This window comes from Sabethes cyaneus, chromosome 2 (genome assembly GCF_943734655.1).
Source record: "Sabethes cyaneus chromosome 2, idSabCyanKW18_F2, whole genome shotgun sequence".
Classification (NCBI taxonomy): domain Eukaryota; kingdom Metazoa; phylum Arthropoda; class Insecta; order Diptera; family Culicidae; genus Sabethes; species Sabethes cyaneus.
The window spans coordinates 157919256-157937977 of record NC_071354.1 but is presented as its reverse complement, the minus strand read 5'-3'; positions in this window follow the sequence as shown (position 1 = coordinate 157937977).

The window sequence follows — 18722 nt, the reverse complement described above, 5'->3', positions numbered from 1 at the left end:
TTCACACGCTCGGTGTTGTTAACCTGTGGATGGTATGCTGGAGTTAACCAGTGGCTTACATGGTAATTTTGCAGAAGGTCTTTAAACGTTTTGGAGATGAACTGGGTCCCATTGTCGGTCAGTATTATTTCCGGTACTCCGAACAATCGGAATATCATGTTTTCTACAAATTCCGTTAGTGGTCCTGCTGTCGCATCACGGAAGGGTTGCACGAGGACGAATTTGCTAAATACGTCTGTTGCGACTAATAAACATGTGCATCGATTCCTACCAGATGCAAGTAACGGTCCAATGTAATCCAGTGTCACAAACTGCCACGGGTATTCGACTGGTTTCTGCGACCCCATTGGTGGAGTGACATTACTGTTGCCGGCTTTGCTAATTTGGCAACGATAGCATTCGCGACAATACTTCCGTATTTGTTCGTTCATCTTGGGCCAAACGTAGTGTTGTTTAATAGAGTCTAACGTCTTTTCGAACCCGAAGTGGGCTACATCATGCTTCTGTTGAATGATTTCATTCCGTTCCTCCGGTTCGGGAAATTGTTTCCACGCAAACCGCGGATCCGTCTGTCGACCTAGATTACGTACATATTTCCATATTTTCCCATCTATGACGCGGTAGTCAGCATATTTCACAGGATCAGCAACTATTTGGGTCACTAGATCATCATAGGCCTGATCTGGCTGAGTTACTTTTACGACTTCGATTGACCTTGAAAGACAATCAGCCGTAATATTGTTCTTGCCCTTTCGATATTCTAATTGAATATCATAAGATTGAATTCTCAAGGCCCATCTTAGCAGCTTCGAGTTCCCCGACTCTGCTCCAATCTTGAATAACCATAAAAGGCTTCTCGCGTCCGTTACGACCTTGAACCGCGTTCCCTCGACATAATGACGAAAGTTGTCCACTGCTAATAAAACACCCAGGCACTCTTTCTCGACCGCAGAATATTTCCGCTGCGTGCAGCTGAGCTTTTTGCTAAAAAATCCTACCACTCTAGTTTCCCCATCCTGTTCCTGTACCAAGGCTGCTCCTACTGCATTTTCCGATGCATCCGATTCGATAGTAAACGGTTTACTAAAATCGGGGTTCGCTAATACTGGGGCCGAAGTTAAAACTGATTTCAGTTCGTTGAATGCTACTTCGGCCTCTTCGGTCCAAGCAAATTTCTTTTTCCCTTTTTTCAAGAGGTCGGTAATCGGGGCAGTTATTCTACTGTAGTCGGCAATAAAACGTTGATAGAATCCCGCTAAGCCCATTAGGCGTCGAATATCTTTAACTGACTTTGGACGAGCGTAGTTCAGTATCGGTTGAATTCTGGACTGGTCAATTGAAACTCCTCTTTCGGTCAATAAGTAGCCAAGGTACATCACCTGTTTCCTACAAAACCTTGACTTTTCTAGAGAAATCGTCAACCCAGCATCTTTGAGTCTAGTCGCCACTATTTTTAATAATCTTAGATGTTCATCAAGCGTTTCTGTTGCGATGACAATGTCATCCAGATAAACAAAAACAAATGGTTGAAGATCGAATCCAATCACTTTGTTCATTAACCGACACATAGTGAACGGAGCGTTGGTTAAGCCAAAAGGACATACTTTAAATTGGAATAGTCCTTTTGACGTTCGGAATGCTGTGTAGATCCTACTCTCTTTCTTCAGGGGTATCTGAAAGTAGGCGTCCTTCAAGTCTATTATTGAATAGTACTTAGCCCGCCCTAAGCGGTGAAAGATGTCCTGTATGTTTTGCATCGGATATGCATCCTTTACAGTCATTGCGTTTATCCGTCTGGAGTCCAGACAGACTCTTATCTTTCCGTTTGCCTTTCTTACTGGAACCAGTGGATTTGTCCACTCACTGTAGCATTCTTCGATTGCGTCCAAACTCTTGAATCGCTCTATCTCTGCGTCTATTTCCTGTTGGATGTACGGTGAGCATTTGTAAACTGGTTGGTTTCGTGGTTTGGCGTCTTCCCTAAGGGTAATTTCATGCTCAATCAAATTGGTACGACCCAGCTTGCCTGGACTAGTAAATTCCATTTGCTTTATTACCGAAATCAGCTCCGCTCGTTGATGTTCCGTTAACTCATGCTCTGTCTCTATACTCTCTGGCACTGGTTCTTGCGAGGTATCCATTGTGGGAACGTCTAAGGTTTCATCAGGTTCTCTGTCTTCTATTTTTAGACATTCGCCTGTCGGTTCAATGCTGAAACAGAGTAAGGCATTTATGTCTGCTTTTGTCGTTTCTATTTTCTCCGGTCCGTTTCCTATGTCAATCATAGGAGTAATTCCGAATTTCTCCCAGAAATCTGTACCCAGAATCAAAGGTCTGGACAATTCTGGAACAATAATAGTCGGTACCACTTTCGTTTTATTTTTATACGTGAATGGCAGGTTGAGATACCCTAAACACTTGTATTCCGTTCCATCAGCCGTGCTGACGCGGACAGCAGCTGGAAGGATCTCCAGTCCATACTGGTGTGCAAGGTCGGTCGAATTGACCACGCTAACACCTGCTCCAGAGTCGAGTAATGCATCTATCTCTGTGTCAAATACTTTTATGCGGATGTGTGGGCACTTGCTGACGCTAATTCGTATTTGATGAATCCGTAGTAACGGATCGAATTCGATTTCTGTTTTCTTCGCTTCGGGAATTAGTTTGCATTCTGGGACGGTTGCATTCCCGTTTCTCCATCCCATTAATAGTTTCCCTGCTGGTTGTGTGCCGGTGGGCGGTTAGCTGTTGAGCAACGTTCACATGATCGAATCGTTCTTCCCAGGTTCCCACACCCATAGCAAAAGATTACTCTCGGTCTAGGGCAATTACTCCAACTGTGTCCCTCTTGTTGGCAATTCCAACAGACCCACGTTCGTTTCGCTTGCACATTGTCGTCCTCACGTTCCGGAGGGTTGTTCACTTTGCCGGTTGTTCTTGGCTGTGTTTGTGGGCTTGTCTGGTTCATTTGTTTTCTCCGCAATTCTGTAGGCTGCTGCATTTTAATCGCGTTTATGTCTGGTATATCATCATACTCGACATCACTTTCTTCTACCTCTACATTATTTACCGACCGTCTTGGTTGAGTTTCCCAGTTCTGCTGCAGATTCGGGTCTGCTGCGTCGATACGGTAGTTCAGTTTCATTAGCTGTTGCAGATCTTTCACTTCCACAATCGATATCTTCGATCGGTAATGCAGTCTCATGTTATCCCATATTACTTCAAACTTCCTGTTTTTGGATAACGGTTTTGAGAGCATTCTATTTAGCTTTTCTATCTCAGTCACAAATGCGATGAAAGATTCTCCGCGTTGCTGTTTTCTATCCTGAATCTTTTGTCGGATACCTTGGTCCTGGTTTGGATTTCCAAACCGATATTTAATTAATTTTTCGAATTCCTTCCACGTGTCAAAATCGTCTACGAAGGTGAAAAACCAGTCCGATGCTTGTCCATCCAGTAGTAGGTGTACATCTCTTAAAAGCTGTCGTTCGGAAACACCTTCTCTTTGCGCTATTTTATTCACTTTGTAGAGGAAGTTTTCTACGCTTATTGATTTTGAGTCTCCCGTGAACCTCAATTTCCATTTTTCAACTCGGTATTGTTGATCGCGTCTTTCTGTTTCGTGTCCTCGCCGATACTGGCGGCGTGTATGGTGTCCATCCCTAGTACGTCGATCGCATTCACGACTAGAACTGGAAGATCTGTGGTTGTATCGTCTGTGCTCGTCTGAATCACTCTCGCTGTTTCCACGTCTACCTACATTGCCTGACCTATTTCGGCGCCTTCGGCTGTATCGTTCATTATGCCTGCTCTCTCTCTCCTCTTCACTAGACGACGGGCTGTCCCGTTGTGCGATTCCCCCGAACATCGTATCTTTCCGCTTTTTTACCACTTGCGGTCCATTATCACCCACCATCAACATTAGGCTAGTCAACATTCTTTCCACATGGTTCACCTTCAGCTCCAGTTCCGTACTCTCCTTCGTTTGCGGAGTACTCGTCAGTATCTCAGGGCGCTTTGGAATTGCTCCTGTATCTTTCCGAATGTTATCGGTATTTTTTCGCTCATCGTCATGCGTCTGTCTTCCTTGCCCGCTACCACCTGTTGCTAACTCCGAATTATTTAGCACGTCGTTGATGCGCTCTTTGACCAATGTGGATGGCATACTAATTTTGTGATCCTTCATACAGTCTTCGATACGACGCACTAACTCTCTCCTCATCTTCTTCTGATCTTCCGTTTCCGCTTTACAACGTTTCGTACGGTACCAATAGTGTAGTAACCGTGATTCAAACCTTGGTTCGACGCCTATTCGGGCCAATGACCTGGCTAAATCGGCCACCCATCCTGATATATGAGGAAATTCCTCTGAAATATTGTACGGTGAACGATAATTTTTACCCTCTTTCAAATCTGTTTTAAACAAAGTTCTCAACAGCCTTTGTTTGCCAGCAAGGTCAAGTTCGTTAACTGATCCATTCAAATATCCGCGTATAAACAGTTCATAGTCTACTTCTTCTGAGTTTAGATGTTCAGCATAGGGAAACCTATCCATTTTTTCCATCCACTTGAAAATCTCGTTATTTAATAGAATGATTTAATGTACGAATACTCAAAATTGTAATTATGTAAATAGTATGAAAGCAAAAATATAATAAACTAAATCTAAGAATAATAATGTATAGCATGTACAACTCAAATTGTAGTTTTCAATCTTTATATTGAAAAGAAATCATAATAGTATAACCTAGTTATTCTAAAGAAAGGGAAAAACTAAAACAATATTTTCCCACAGAGAGAAATATACCAAATATAAAGTACAATCTACTCAAAATAAGGCCAAATCTCGTTGGGCGCCAATTGTAACCCGGGGCAGTTGGAACCGGAACGTCATGCAAAAGTGAGCGGATGGCTTAAGCGCCACTCCCGAAAGAGACCATCCACCTTGTTGGGTTTGCCCAGCTAAATGAGACCACTCCTACGGGCGGGTTCAGTTTGTTTCTGACTTTCGGTTCGAAGACGGTTCAACTGTACCGGAAACTACCTCAGCAATCCACCAAAGACTCTAAAAAAACTCGGCGGCGTCAGCCGACCATTACTCAAAAAAAAATCTCGGGGTGGCTAAGTAAACCTTACTTGCCGGTTATCATCACAGGGTCTGTTCCCTACCCACTTCCTCATCGAACGCTTTAGAGACTAACAGTGCAGGCTGAAAACTCTGAGTCAGCCCAACCCAAAATATCACAATCGGAAAAGATACTCTTAAAACGGTAACCGAAGGGCAAAATCGTTTAACGAAATAATAACTCAAAAATAGCTTCCTAATAGATTTTTAATTGTAATCTGTTTGTACGTACATAATTTATTCATTGCAGAAAAAGGAAAAAAATTCATACAGTAACGGTTTTCACGGGTCTCGAACCCAGGCCTATCGACTAACCCTAGCGAAATTATGCAATTCACATTAGACTGGTGCCTTAGCTCTCGCGGCTATCCGCTTATCTGTGCTAAGCGTTTGTTTAGGGCCTATCTGCAGTTACAGCTCGTTTCGTGGGGGATTTGAGTGCGTGAGGCAACGGTTACTCAGCGATAGCATCGCTGACCTAGGATTTTGGTCTCAAAAAAACGTTTATCACAGGGGGTGGTGGTCTCGAACACTCATCACTCAATTTATGAGTTTTAGCAGGGAATTTTCCGAGACATTCAGTGCACTGAACCGGCCGCTCTTAGCGACGCCGGGCGAATATATGCGGAGGGGGAAATTTTGTTCATGCGCATGACAAAAGAATTAAATCGTACTCACTACCATGGTTTTACGTGATACCTCCTGTGAATGCTGCGATCCGCGTGGTATGCTCGGTGTCCCGCGAAGGCGGGAACGTGCTGACCCGAGCGCGGCTTCCAGGTAACGCGCGTGGTTTTTGGCGAACGGCGTTCTTCTGGTCGTGGTTGACGGATGACCAGGAAACTCTGACACTAGACGTGGTATAACGGCGTGGCTTACAGCTGAACGGGAACGGTCGATGGAGCTCGGATCGATGGCGTCTGTAGCACTTTCCTACCTGCACAAAAGATACGGCCAACATCGTAATGTCGGAATTAACCTCACGCACTTGCACTCTTCCTATTTAACGCTGAACTATACCTTTTACAGGAATTCGGATTACCCGATATTCCGACTTGAAAAAATCTGCACTAAACTGCTGCCACCAGACGAATTAACGAGCTAATCTATCTAAAAGAAAAACTATATTGAGAATCACTAACTAAACTATTTTACCCTTACATGTGATACCTTTGGATCACTACGCGGCGCGAAGCAAGAAGACTTTAAACACTGCCGAACTCTTCCACGGTCTAGAACAAAGTGGCAGAGTAACAGTTTGCTGTCCCTCAGATCAGCGAGGCATCGTAAAAATACATCTTAACCGGAACTACGTAATCATTTACGACAGTCCGTTTTTCCGAAGTTATTTGTTAACGACGGAGACACCGCGAAGCATTCTAAAGTATTGGTTTCTTGCATCCGAAGTTTCGGATCCAACCGAACCGTTTCTCTTTACGCCAGAAACGAACCCGAGTCCTCCTTCTTTCTTTGGGCAAATAGCCGAACAAGGGTTAAATCATCTTGGGGAGGTGCGTACTCGTCGCAACCACCCGCTCCCACATAACTTTCCAACCTATCTCGAGTTCCAGTGGGCGAACAACTCAATGGCACTCAAGCTCTCACATCTACTGAACGTACCAAGGGTGGTACTCTTTCTCTCTTCGACTCAACTAGCCTAATTCTGAGCAGACCATCGAAACGAGGGGCTGCTCGATCTAAATTTACTTTACTAGGTGTAATGCTACAACCTTCAAGCGCAATGTTGAATAGCAGGCAGGAAAGACCATCTCCTTGTCGAAGTCCCCTGTGAGATTCGAATGGGTCCGACAATCCACCCGAGATTCTCACCCAGCACTGGATCCCATCCATCGTAGCCATGATAAGTCTAGTAAGCTCACCCGGAAAACCGTTTTCGTCCAAAATTTTCCATAGCTCTCGTCGGTTTACACTATCATATGCGGCTTTGGAATCGATTAACAGGTGGTGCGTGGGGACTCGGAATTCGCGGCACTTCTGGAGGATCTGCCGCAGGGTGAAGATTTGGTCTGTTGTAGACCGACCCTCCATGAAGCCGGCCTGGTAACTTCCCACAAATCTATTGGCTATTGGCGATAGTCGATGAAAGAGGACTTGGGACAGCACTTTGTAGGCGGCATTCAGGATAGTGATGGCTCGGTAGTTCTCACAATCCAGCTTATCACCTTTCTTGTAGATAGGGCAGATAACCCCGTCTTTCCACTCCTCCGGTAGTCTTTCCGTATCCCAAATCTTGACAATCAATTGATGCAGACAGCCGGCCAACTTGTCCGGGCCCATTTTAATAAGTTCCGCTCCAATGCCATCCTTTCCCGCTGCTTTGTTGTTCTTCAGCCGCTGGATGGCTTCTTTAACTTCCCTTATCGATGGGGGTGGCACATCTTCGTCGCTTGCTGCACCAATGTGGTCACTTCCTCCGCTATCATGGTCTTCCGCCTGCATGCCATTCAGGTGTTCATCGTAGTGCTGCTTCCACCTTTCGATCACCGCACGGTCATCAGTCAAGATACCTCCATCTTTATCTCTGTACATTTCGGCCCGCGGCACGAAGCCTTTGCGAGATCCGTTGAGTTTCTGATAGAACTTCCGTGTGTCGTGAAAGCGGTACAGCTGTTCGAGTTCTTCGCACCTTTTCGCCTCTTGGTGGCGCTTCTTTTCCTTGAAGAGTCGGGTTTGCTGCCTCCGCTTCTGTTTGTATCGCTCCACATTCTGACGGGTGGCTCTACGCAGCATTTGTACCCGCGCTGCGTTCTTCTCATCCAATATCTGCTGGCATTCCTCGTTAAACCATTCGTTACGTCGAGACGGTGCCACACTGCCTAGGACGTTCTCCGCTACGCTGTTAATGGCTGTTTTCACGGCATTCCAACAGTCTTCAAGAGGGGCTTCATCCAGCTCTCCCTCTTCCGGCAGCGCGGTTTCGAGAGATAACGCGTAGTTTTCGGCGACCTCTGGTTGCTTCAATCGCGCTAGATTATACCGTGGCGGGCGGCGGTATCGTATGTTGTTCACAACAGATAGTTTTTGACGCTAGACTAGAAAACCATAATATAACTGTTAATAAAGCAACTTTATTGTGGTTGCTTATATTCCCAACAAACATATTTTTTTATTAGTAGCTTATTCAACCGTTGTATAGCTAATTACCGGGTAGCAAGCGCTTGATAAGCCGTTATTCAACAAAAGTGTTTGTTGGGTTACTACGATAAAACTAGAAGGCAGCACTAAGTCTCTTATAAGCAGCTTTTTGAAATTCGTCATGAAAGCCGCTAGAGAAACGTAATAAAACTTAGAATTGTTACTTTGGATAATCTTGCTAACTGAAACCGGTTTAGATGGCTGCATCGATTCCTTTCAACTGTGCAGATACACCTTCAACTTGTATCATATATCGGTGGCGTATTGATTGTTGTTGCTCAACAGTTCGCCCTAGTTCGCTGGTCAATTTAAGACATGAAAAATCGGACAAGTCTGTGTTTCTGCTATCATCAAAGGAATGAAATTTTTGTTTGCTGCAATTTATATCCCACCTGACAGAAGTAAGGTTGTCAAGTTTAATGACGAGCATATCCTCTCAATCCGTGAATTGCGTGACAAAGGGCCTTCAGACGAAAAAAAAATCTCATTTACGGTGATTAAAACCAATCGCAAAATTTCTTGATTCCATGAATAGTATGGAGTACAATTCAACAATTCTTTTCAGCTTCCTGCGCCTAACGCTACTGTAGTCGATGTATTTGAATTCCTGAATTTGCAACAAGTTAATCCACCTCGGACAAACACTGGACCTCATTTATATACTACCTTCCTGAACAAGATGCCTCTGTGCATCAGGCTATTTTTCCGATACATCCTGATCTTCCCCATCCTCCACTTTATTCTTACCTACACTGGCACGTTCCGTTGAAACTGTCAGTTTCGGAGTTGCGCCCCCATAGTTATCGTCGCATTAATTTTGATGCACTTGTGGAGCCCCTTTCGTCTCTGGATTGGGCTACATAAATGAACGAGATCGACGTGGATGATATGAGATTGCGGTTTTGCGATGCTATTTGCAGTTGGATGAACGAAAATCTTGCCAGAACTATACCTCCTTTAAAACCTGTCTGGAGTAATAGTGAGCTGCACAGATTGAAACGGCATCGAAACGCAAAACAGAGACTACTCCGTAAGCAACGAAAACTACAGAATAAATGCGCTTTCAAATATGCCAGCAACGCATACCGTTGGCTAAATAGTTCTCTCTACAAATCATACGTATTGCCGATGCCATTCAGATTGCGAACTAATCCATAAAGCTAAGGGGGGCTCTGTAGCCGCAAGGTTACCGAGTCTGCTTTGACAAGTGAATGGTCATGGGCTCGAATCTTAGTAGAATCAGGCCATTCGATGTCAAAGTGACTTTAGCATGGGTTTATTCTCTGGCCCCTCATCACCCTTCCTTCATGCTGAGTTCTACATTATCCCGAAGACGCTTCTTATGGTTAGTATACTGGTATGAGCACCTAATGAGGAAATGGTTTTGAACCTCAGGAGGACTCACCAGTGCTAACTATAACGAGGCGAAACAGGTTTGGAATAGTAGGACATGCATCGAAGCATGGGTAAAACCCTCAACACATAAGCACGCATAAAAAAAATATAAGCTTATCGTTTACTCAATAACGATAAAGCACAGAAATGCAGTGCAGAATACAGCATACACCCGGGCAACATTACAATAGATCAATAATGTTGTGGTCAAAGTGATAAGCCCATACAAAAAAAAATCCATAAAGCTATAGGACATTCATTAACTCCTAGAGAAAAGGATCCTTTATGCCTTCTAGTATGATCTTGAGCGCCCAGCTAGCACCAACTCGTATATCAATGTCCGAAAACTATCGTAAATATCTCCTAACAAACTCGAAATCGTAACTAAAGCTGGATAAAGTGGAATTAAGTTGATTTTCTGTCGTATATAATGATAATGACTGACATACATACGATTTTCAGCACAAAATCGTAGGGTAGTACGGAGCGACTCGCGCTTAATCGGATATTATCGTATATAAATACTTATATAGTCGTAACGCTAAAAATTATTCGTAATCACGTATATCGTCTCCAAAATAGTATGAAATACGATTTATTTAGCATGTATATCTGTACGTAATGCTGATTTTTACCTTTTTTATACATTTGAAAATACCCGAGCAGGAGCGAAGAGCCAAATAATATCAAAATGTGTTATTGGAAATCGAATTTGGTCTTGTTTTGGCTGACATAGTTGGTAAAATAACAAAAAATAATATCAAAATTTTACTCCTTTAAGGCCAAAAGAATAACTACTTGTGTTATTTGAATAACAAAGCAATAACATGACTGTATTCAGAGTTTAGAATAACATATTTTAGTATTAGTAAGGTATTGAATAACAAATGTAGTAGTATATGAGATATTAAAAAATCATTTTATAAAATATTTATAATCTAAAATCTCTTTAATCAATAAAAAAAATTATGTCGGATGTCATTTTAAGGCCAAAATAAGATATGATAACAAAATCAGTTATTAAACTCATCTTACAACCACCGTTTTAAATATCTTCTCAATAACTAAATGTGTTATCAATGTATCTCCATATCTATTCAATAACAAAATATACCATTATAACACAGTTTGATATTGTTTTTATATTATTTTGCTCTTCGCTCCTGCTCGGGTACTAGCTGGGCGGAACGGAAATATCAATTGTTACCGAATTTTGCGAATTATTTGCTAATCGTTTTTCTTCTGTGTTCGCCAGTGCAAGTACCACACAGTCTGATGCTGAAATAGCTGCGTCAGGTGTCCCTGATGGTGCTGTTGATCTGGACATTTTTGACATCACTCCCGATATGGTCATTTCTGGTACAAAGTGATTGAAGACCTCCTACTCGCCTGGTCCAGATGGTGTTCCGACTGTTACTTTCTCTCGCTACTGTTCTTACCGTGGCTCTCATTCGGATTTTCGCCAAATAGTTTGAACAATAGAAGTTGCCAACAAAAGTTGGAAACAATCCTACATGGTTCCTAAAAAAGATGAAAAGCGAGATGTAAGGTACTACAGAGGCATACCAGTCTTTCTGCTGAATCAAAGCTTTTTAAAATAATCGTAAGTGGTATAATTCTGAACAGCACCCAAAACTATATATCAGTAGACCAGCATGGTTTTTTGTCGGATCGTTCTGTGACGACTAACTTGATGGATTTCACTGGTACCGGCCTCTCACACACGGAAGATAGAACTCAAATTGACGCTACGTACACAGATATTAACACCACTTTCGATAAGTAGATCCGTGTAAGTAAGTAAGTAGACTGACCTCATGCTCGTATGTAGACCGTAATTTACGTGTCAAGCTGAATTCCACAGTTACACGTGCATTCAGTAATACTTCTGGTGTTCCACAAGGCAGTAACCTGGGGCCTTTACTATTCGCCTTGTACTTCAACGACATTGCTATTCTACTTGGTTCTGGATGCTCACGGGTATATGCCGATGATCCGGAGATCGTTGTGAAATCTATCGCTGATTGCTATCGATTGCAAGCGCTGTTGGACACCATTGCAATAGAATACAAGCTTACAATTAGCATTGCCAAATGTGTGGCTATGACACTTCAACAATGTAAAATGCCCATCTCTTTTGATTACCGGATAAATGGAGCTGTTTTCGGATGCGTCGATCAGATCAGCGATCTTGGAGTTCTGTTGGATAACAAGCTCACGTTCAACCAATATTATACTGCCGTCATCTCCCAACGTGCCCAACGTGCTAGATGGCACGACCAGGTTGAAGCCGACGTGCGTGTGTCGAGACGCGCAACGAACTGACGACGGGTAGCCCAGGACAGACTACAATGGAGAAGAATTCTTGATCTGGCAAGAGTCACCCCGGCTCTCGGCTGGTAAAGTAGTAGAGAGTCGTCGAAGGATTCAATAAATAACTTTTGTGGCCAAACTCCTTAACTTTAATTAATGCCCCGGCTCTGCTGTCCAGTATTGATTTTCGAGCATTTCGTAGACAGCTTCGCTCATCGAATATACTGACAACCATCGGACCATGGACGGTTTTGATGAACCACTGGTGTCATACAACCGCACCTTCACGCTGGTCGAAGAATTATTTGACTTTGGACAGATTACTTTCCGCGCCTTTAGTAGAAGCCTGACAAGGTCTAGCATGCTGCAATCGTTTGGTTCTAGATTTAGGTTCATATTCATGAGAAAATCTCAAAGTTGTCAGTTGAATCAACCAAAAATACAAATACAAACTTCCATGGAAATGCTAACCAGGATAGTTTTGTACCACCCACCATACTCGCCAGACATGGTCTTGGTCATGCTGCATGGTTTATAAAAGTAACTCTGAATATAAAAGTAGCATAATTTTCAGCATATAAGTAAAAATTGATGAAATTTCGACTAAAACTGGTTATGGGTGTAATATTTACGTTGTTAGGACTTTATCACAATCTGTTAAGTTATTGAGATGGCATCAAAGCTAGAGCTGATCCACCAAAAAATATGTTTACTGTCAAGGAAAATTCAACTGCACTCCACTAATCGATCGAGAAAACCTTCCAAAAGGCAGCAGAATCTGGGCACTAGAGGGCCAAAGTTTTTATGTAAGCCAATTGAAAACATACCGTAAACTAAAATTTGACTTATTTAGAAAAATAGTTTTTAGTTTTCATAAAATCACTTACAAGTATCACTAACCAGCAACAGCAAGGCAAACCAAACCATCAACAGCCACCAAGCAAACAATCTCTTGCATCATTATGCACCAGTAGAGCAGTTGACTTTTCAGCTTCCGAAACCACTTTTCACTAACCGAATCGTTCAGGGTACGCAATTTCATTCGCTCCCGCCCGGTAGCACAGCCGGCCCGCCAGCCCGCCAGTCAGCCAACCGGCCGGCCGGTTTCCCCTGTTTCGTTTGGGTTTCTCTGCTACCATGCCAGAGCCGACTGCCCGGCCGGTAGTGTTTTGGTTCCGAGTGGCGATGATGACGGCGAAATGGGGACAGGATTAATTGCGGGCAATAAATTAGAACGATACACACCAATTGACACGCCTCTCTGCTCGGCTGCTGCAATCGTTCGAAGAATGCCTGAGCAATGAGAGCAGTTGATGCTAGCAGGAAAAAGCATTTATACAGGCGTGAATTAGAAAGGTTTCACTGTCGCATGCTAGCCTATCGGGTGGAAAAGTAGAAACTTCTCTCGACAAGGATTCTGGTCCTAACAAAAAAGGAAAAAATAGAAAGTATGTACGGTAGTGGTGGGATGGTCTGTATTAGCCTGATGCACAGATTCCGGATATTCTTCTTGTACGAGGGCCCTATGTTCCATGTAACGAAGCTTCCAACGAACCACGACGAAGTGCCTGAATGGCAAGTTTATTAGGACCTCTAGTGTATGAATCCTGCCAGAGATGGTGGCGAAGGACGAAGAATGAATCTTGGCACCCATCCTACCTCAATACAGAATCTAACTGCGGAGAAAGAACTGGTAGAGAATGTTGGAAAAGTTGTGAGAATAATTGCTCTGATGGCAAACTGCGAGCCCTAACTTCCACTGGCAGAAAGATTTAGAGTAGAGATATTTTTGCTCTCGGTGTTAATGCAATGTTATGCGGCAAATTGTGTTATTCCCAGGAACGCCCATCTGTGTGGGTGGTTGCCAACTGAGACGGATGTTGCATTAAGTGACTATGGAAATCAAACTTTACGACTGCTTAAAGTCAGCAAAGGCTAAGAATAGTTAGCATTTTTGTACCATTCTTCTTGAAGCTAAACATCCTGCTCTGTATGTACTAAACAACAACTCATCCCAGCTAGAGCATTTTCGTTGCCTCGTGTTGCCGAGTACGTATCGGGTTTTCCCCAAAATACACAAACGCTTTCGTCCAGAAAGCGGCCCTAATGCCATTTCCGTTTGCGGGCATCAGTTCAAAAGAGGCGGCAATCAAATGAAATTTCTGGTTGCCGCTTGCTCTTCATCTCGAAGGAAACCTCCCAGCCTCCCAAAAAACGAGCTACGATTAATCATTGCCTCTGCGATGAAATTGCTGCGAAATTGTTTTTCACGGTACATTTGGTTCTCGTTGCGGGAAATGTTTCCTTCTCAATCGTTCGATGCCCTGGCACTGCAGCTCCCGGTGGGACTTTCCAATCCGACAGTCGTAGCATCTCTCTTCTGTCTGGTGGCGACACATGTGAACGACGACGACGATCCTCGTTGCCGTGTCTGGTGGAATTGTCCCACCAAAGCAGCAGCAGTGGAAACGGAACGGGGCAGGATGCAAGATGGCGAACATCCCTCCTGCCATGGTAGTGCCATCAACCGTCAGAATGTCGTCACACCATACATGTACCGTCTGCACATACGGTTGTACACCATGTGCTTCGAGAAAAACTCAAAAGACGTCAGGAATTGATCAACCAATATCGAACCACAGAACGTGAAACGGAACGGAAAGGCGAAAAACGTTTACTCTTTGGGTGACACTGTTTTTCATTACTGGCTGCTGGCTGATACGTTTGGTGAGATGCTTTAATGCGGTGGTCCTCTTTGCATTCATGCGCTTTGCTGCAAATTTAGAACGTTGATGACATCTTGTTACGAAGTAGGAATTAGGTTTTAACAGATCTAATTGTTGTTGATTATTCCACTCAAGTTAGCAACGTGATATCGTACGATCGTCGGGGTCTGAAAATTGTATATTAGAAATAGAATTAGAAATTAGAAATATATACCGTTACCTAAAACAATAGTCTATAAGACAAAATTCTACTATAAACAAGTATCAAATTCATGTATACAATAGAAACAACGCTTTAATTTTAATTTAATATTCAATTTCATATGTTTAAATCTTTAAAAACCCTTATGTGACTTGCTCCATTTTTACTTACACGTTGGCTGGAGTCTGGTTGGCTGATTAATCGTTTTCTGATTCTGCGTCAAGTTCATTGCAGTGCAATCTGATTATTTTACAAATAGGTCTAAAGTTCCCCAAGGAAGTAACCTTGGCCTTGGTTCATATGCTGCTTGCTTCCGCCTGGTGTATACTGACGATGTGAAGAAATATTTAGCTATTATAAAACCACACCTATCATATGAAATTACCAAATCTGTGGCACTCAGCTAGAGCGTATGTTCGGTTGTGCGATTATGATATAGGGAGTCCCTATATGGTTCTTTGGATTGCTCGGTTTGCAGCGGTCCAGAAGAAATTCACAAGATTTCTCCTCGTCCTGCGTTGGTGGAACGACGTAACCAATCATACGGCATCTAGTGTAGATTGCTTAGGGTAAATTGGGGGAAAATCTATCGTTGCTGTTATGGACGCAGCGGAATGAGAAAGACGAACGATTGGATTGGGATCATTCACTACCTTTAGTGGTGGATGAGCTATTTAGCAAATACATCAACAACTTACACTGTTTAATACAATTCGCATCGAGCGCTGTGTCGTAATTCTCATGACAGTTAATATTAAAATAGATGCACTGTTTTTCAGGCGCTTCTAAGAGAGCGTATAGCGTATGCCTTTAGTTAAGGAGTAATAATGCACACTGAAAGGTATTGCTTCGATCGCTTACCTTTAAATCAAGAGCTGCACCACTCCAAGTACGGACTATTGCTTGATTAGAATTGTATGGGGCCTGGCTCGCGGCTCAGCTTTTCGAGAAGATTCCACTTCGATTAAAGCTACTGCAACGCCGTATTTGTGGACAAATTCAACTTGCGTCCTACGCTGGATTAGATCATCTTCAACTAGTTGGATTACCTATGTAGTGAATTTGGTGGTTACAATACAATCAATTTCTGCAGTTTCCCAGTAGAATTGCGTTCCCGGATTGCATAAGCCGGCTGACCTTATCCCTAGAGGGATTTCACTAGAAGTTATTGTTAACAATAAGCTCTGGTGGCAGTGCCTTTATAGACTTCAAGGCGGCGTACGATTCTGTCAAACGAAATGAGCTGTGACAGATTAGGCTGATACGTGCTACCCTTGATGGTTCAAAATCAAACGTCAGGATAGCGGGTGAGACATCGGACTCGTTTTGACGTTAGATGGTTTGAAGCACGGTGACGGACTATCGAATTTGCTGTTCAACGTTGCATTGAAAGGTGCTATTCGAAGGGCAGCCGTGCAGAGAAGCGGTACCATCATCACGAAATCTCATATGCTCCTAGGGTTCGCGGACGACACCGATATCATCGGTGTTAACCGTGGAGCTGTGGAAGAAGTATACACTCATTTTAAAAAAGGAAGCTGCGAGGAATAGAGCTTACCATAAATTCTACCAAAATAAAGTATATGGTAGCTGGTAGAAGCGTGGTAGCCCTTCAGGTGCCAGAACTGCGATGGTGATCGATGGAGATACTTTTGAAGTAGTCGACGAATTTGTTTAGCTTGGTATGTTGGTGACATTTGACAACGCCCAAGTAATATTGACGATTTTATTACATTCTTATGTTGGTTTTTACACGCTTATGTTAGTTTTTAAGACCAAAAATGAGCATCAATACCGTTATAAGAGCGCTATAAAACTCAAATTGTTACTTAGCCAATGAGAGTCGTAAAGTAAAAAGCCGGATAAACTATGAATAACCTGTAACTTTTTGCTTCGCTTCACTAACACTTTTTAACTACTCTGACTATGTTAATCGCTAGTAAATGTTATAATTCGATTAATTGTGGTTTGGGCTACACAATTATGATAAAACATCAGAAGTTTTAATATTTATTACTTTTGTTTTTACCAGGAACATTTTTGGTGTAAGTTCGGAGCAAAATGCACCCCGTTACTCGGTGCAAAATGCACCCTCAGCAAACATACTTTATTTACTTTGCTTCGTTTTGAAAAGGACACGTAATTACGTCCGAATATCTAATATGTTGTCAGATACTGTTAAACAACTGCAGTTGGCACTGGAGGTTGTTAAATAATGTGTTTCAAAAATTATGCTTCTCGGCTACACGGAATTCCAAAAAAAACACACCTCCAATAATTCATCTTCCTTCCCTTGCTTAGGAACTGTAATCACAGCATTTGGTAAAAACTAGAAGCGACATTGTCAGTTAGCACGCACGAATTGTATTACAATTATTGAATTCATTGAATATATTCCCATTAATTGATACAAAACATGCATGGGTGCATTTTGCCCCGGCTAGTTGCGTTTTCAGACTTTTGCCTCAGTATCAAAAATCACTTTGCACGCCTTTTTCAAAAGGTTTTCAGCATGATAGCTTTAGAAACTTTTAACTAATATTCCTGAGATTATACTCAGTATTTAAGATTGATATTTGCTTTAAGCTTTAATAGAGAAAAATCACGATTTCCTTAAACGGTGCATATTACCCCAGGCTACCCTACTGCCAAAACTCGGTTGAAAGAACGCTGTAGACCAGAGATAGCGCTGTTGGCACTGTAATTTGTCCGTCGAAAAGGTAAGTTTAGTAGAAATAACCTCCGCAGTGATCTCGTTGGTGCATTCAAGTTGATATTTTTTTGAAGCGATAATTCTACAATTGATGAAGGGATGGTAAGAGAAAGTAATGAAGGATTTTTTCTGAGAATGGTGGGGACGAGTACGAAGGAAGGGGGGGGGGGGGTAATAGGTAGCTACGCGTAACAAGTTGTCGTTGTGACTCCTATCTTTTGTCCAATGCTGGAAGGTGCATGGGTCGAAGCTAGCTATAATCAGAGATTATAACCGGATTTGAACCCACAACACCTGCCAGGGCGTGTGGATCGCTGGTACCCGTGTACCTTTGAACCATAGAGGCGCTGGACAAAAGAAGTCTGCACAACCCCCCTTATTAACCGTAGCGACATGGGTTGGGCTATTTTTAGACACAAATTGTGCCTCTTCCTCCACCTACTGTAGAAACCACCGACTGAGAAGTTTTAATCTAACTTGTTTTTACTTTCAGGACGACGACACTATGCAGGCCCTTACGACTTGCAAGGTACTGCGTGTGACGTTGTTCGTCCGTAAGCGTGTTACTCCGCGTCTTCTCAGCGCGGGTCTTCGGAGAAAAGCTCCGTTCCTATGAAATTAACCAAACTCGTGATTTTAGTCATGACCTTAAAATGCGCTGAGAAGACGCGGACTAACACGCTTACGGATGAACAACGTCACACGCAGTACCTTGCAAGTCGTAAGGGCCTGCATAGTGTCGTCGTCCTGAAAGTAAAAACAAGTTAGATTAAAACTTCTCGGTCGGTGGTTTCTACAGTAGGTGGAGGAAGAGGCACAATTTGTGTCTAAAAATAGCCCAACCCATGTCGCTACGGTTAATAAGGGGGGTTGTGCAGACTTCTTTTGTCCAGCGCCTCTATGGTTCAAAGGTACACGGGTACCAGCGATCCACATGCCCTGGCAGGTGTTGTGGGTTCAAATCCGGTTATAATCGCTGATTATAGCTTGGTTCGACCCATGCACCTTCCAGCATTGGACAAAAGATAGGAGTCACAACGACAACTTGTTAAGCTAAGCGTAGCTACCTATTACCCCCCCCTTCCTTTCCAC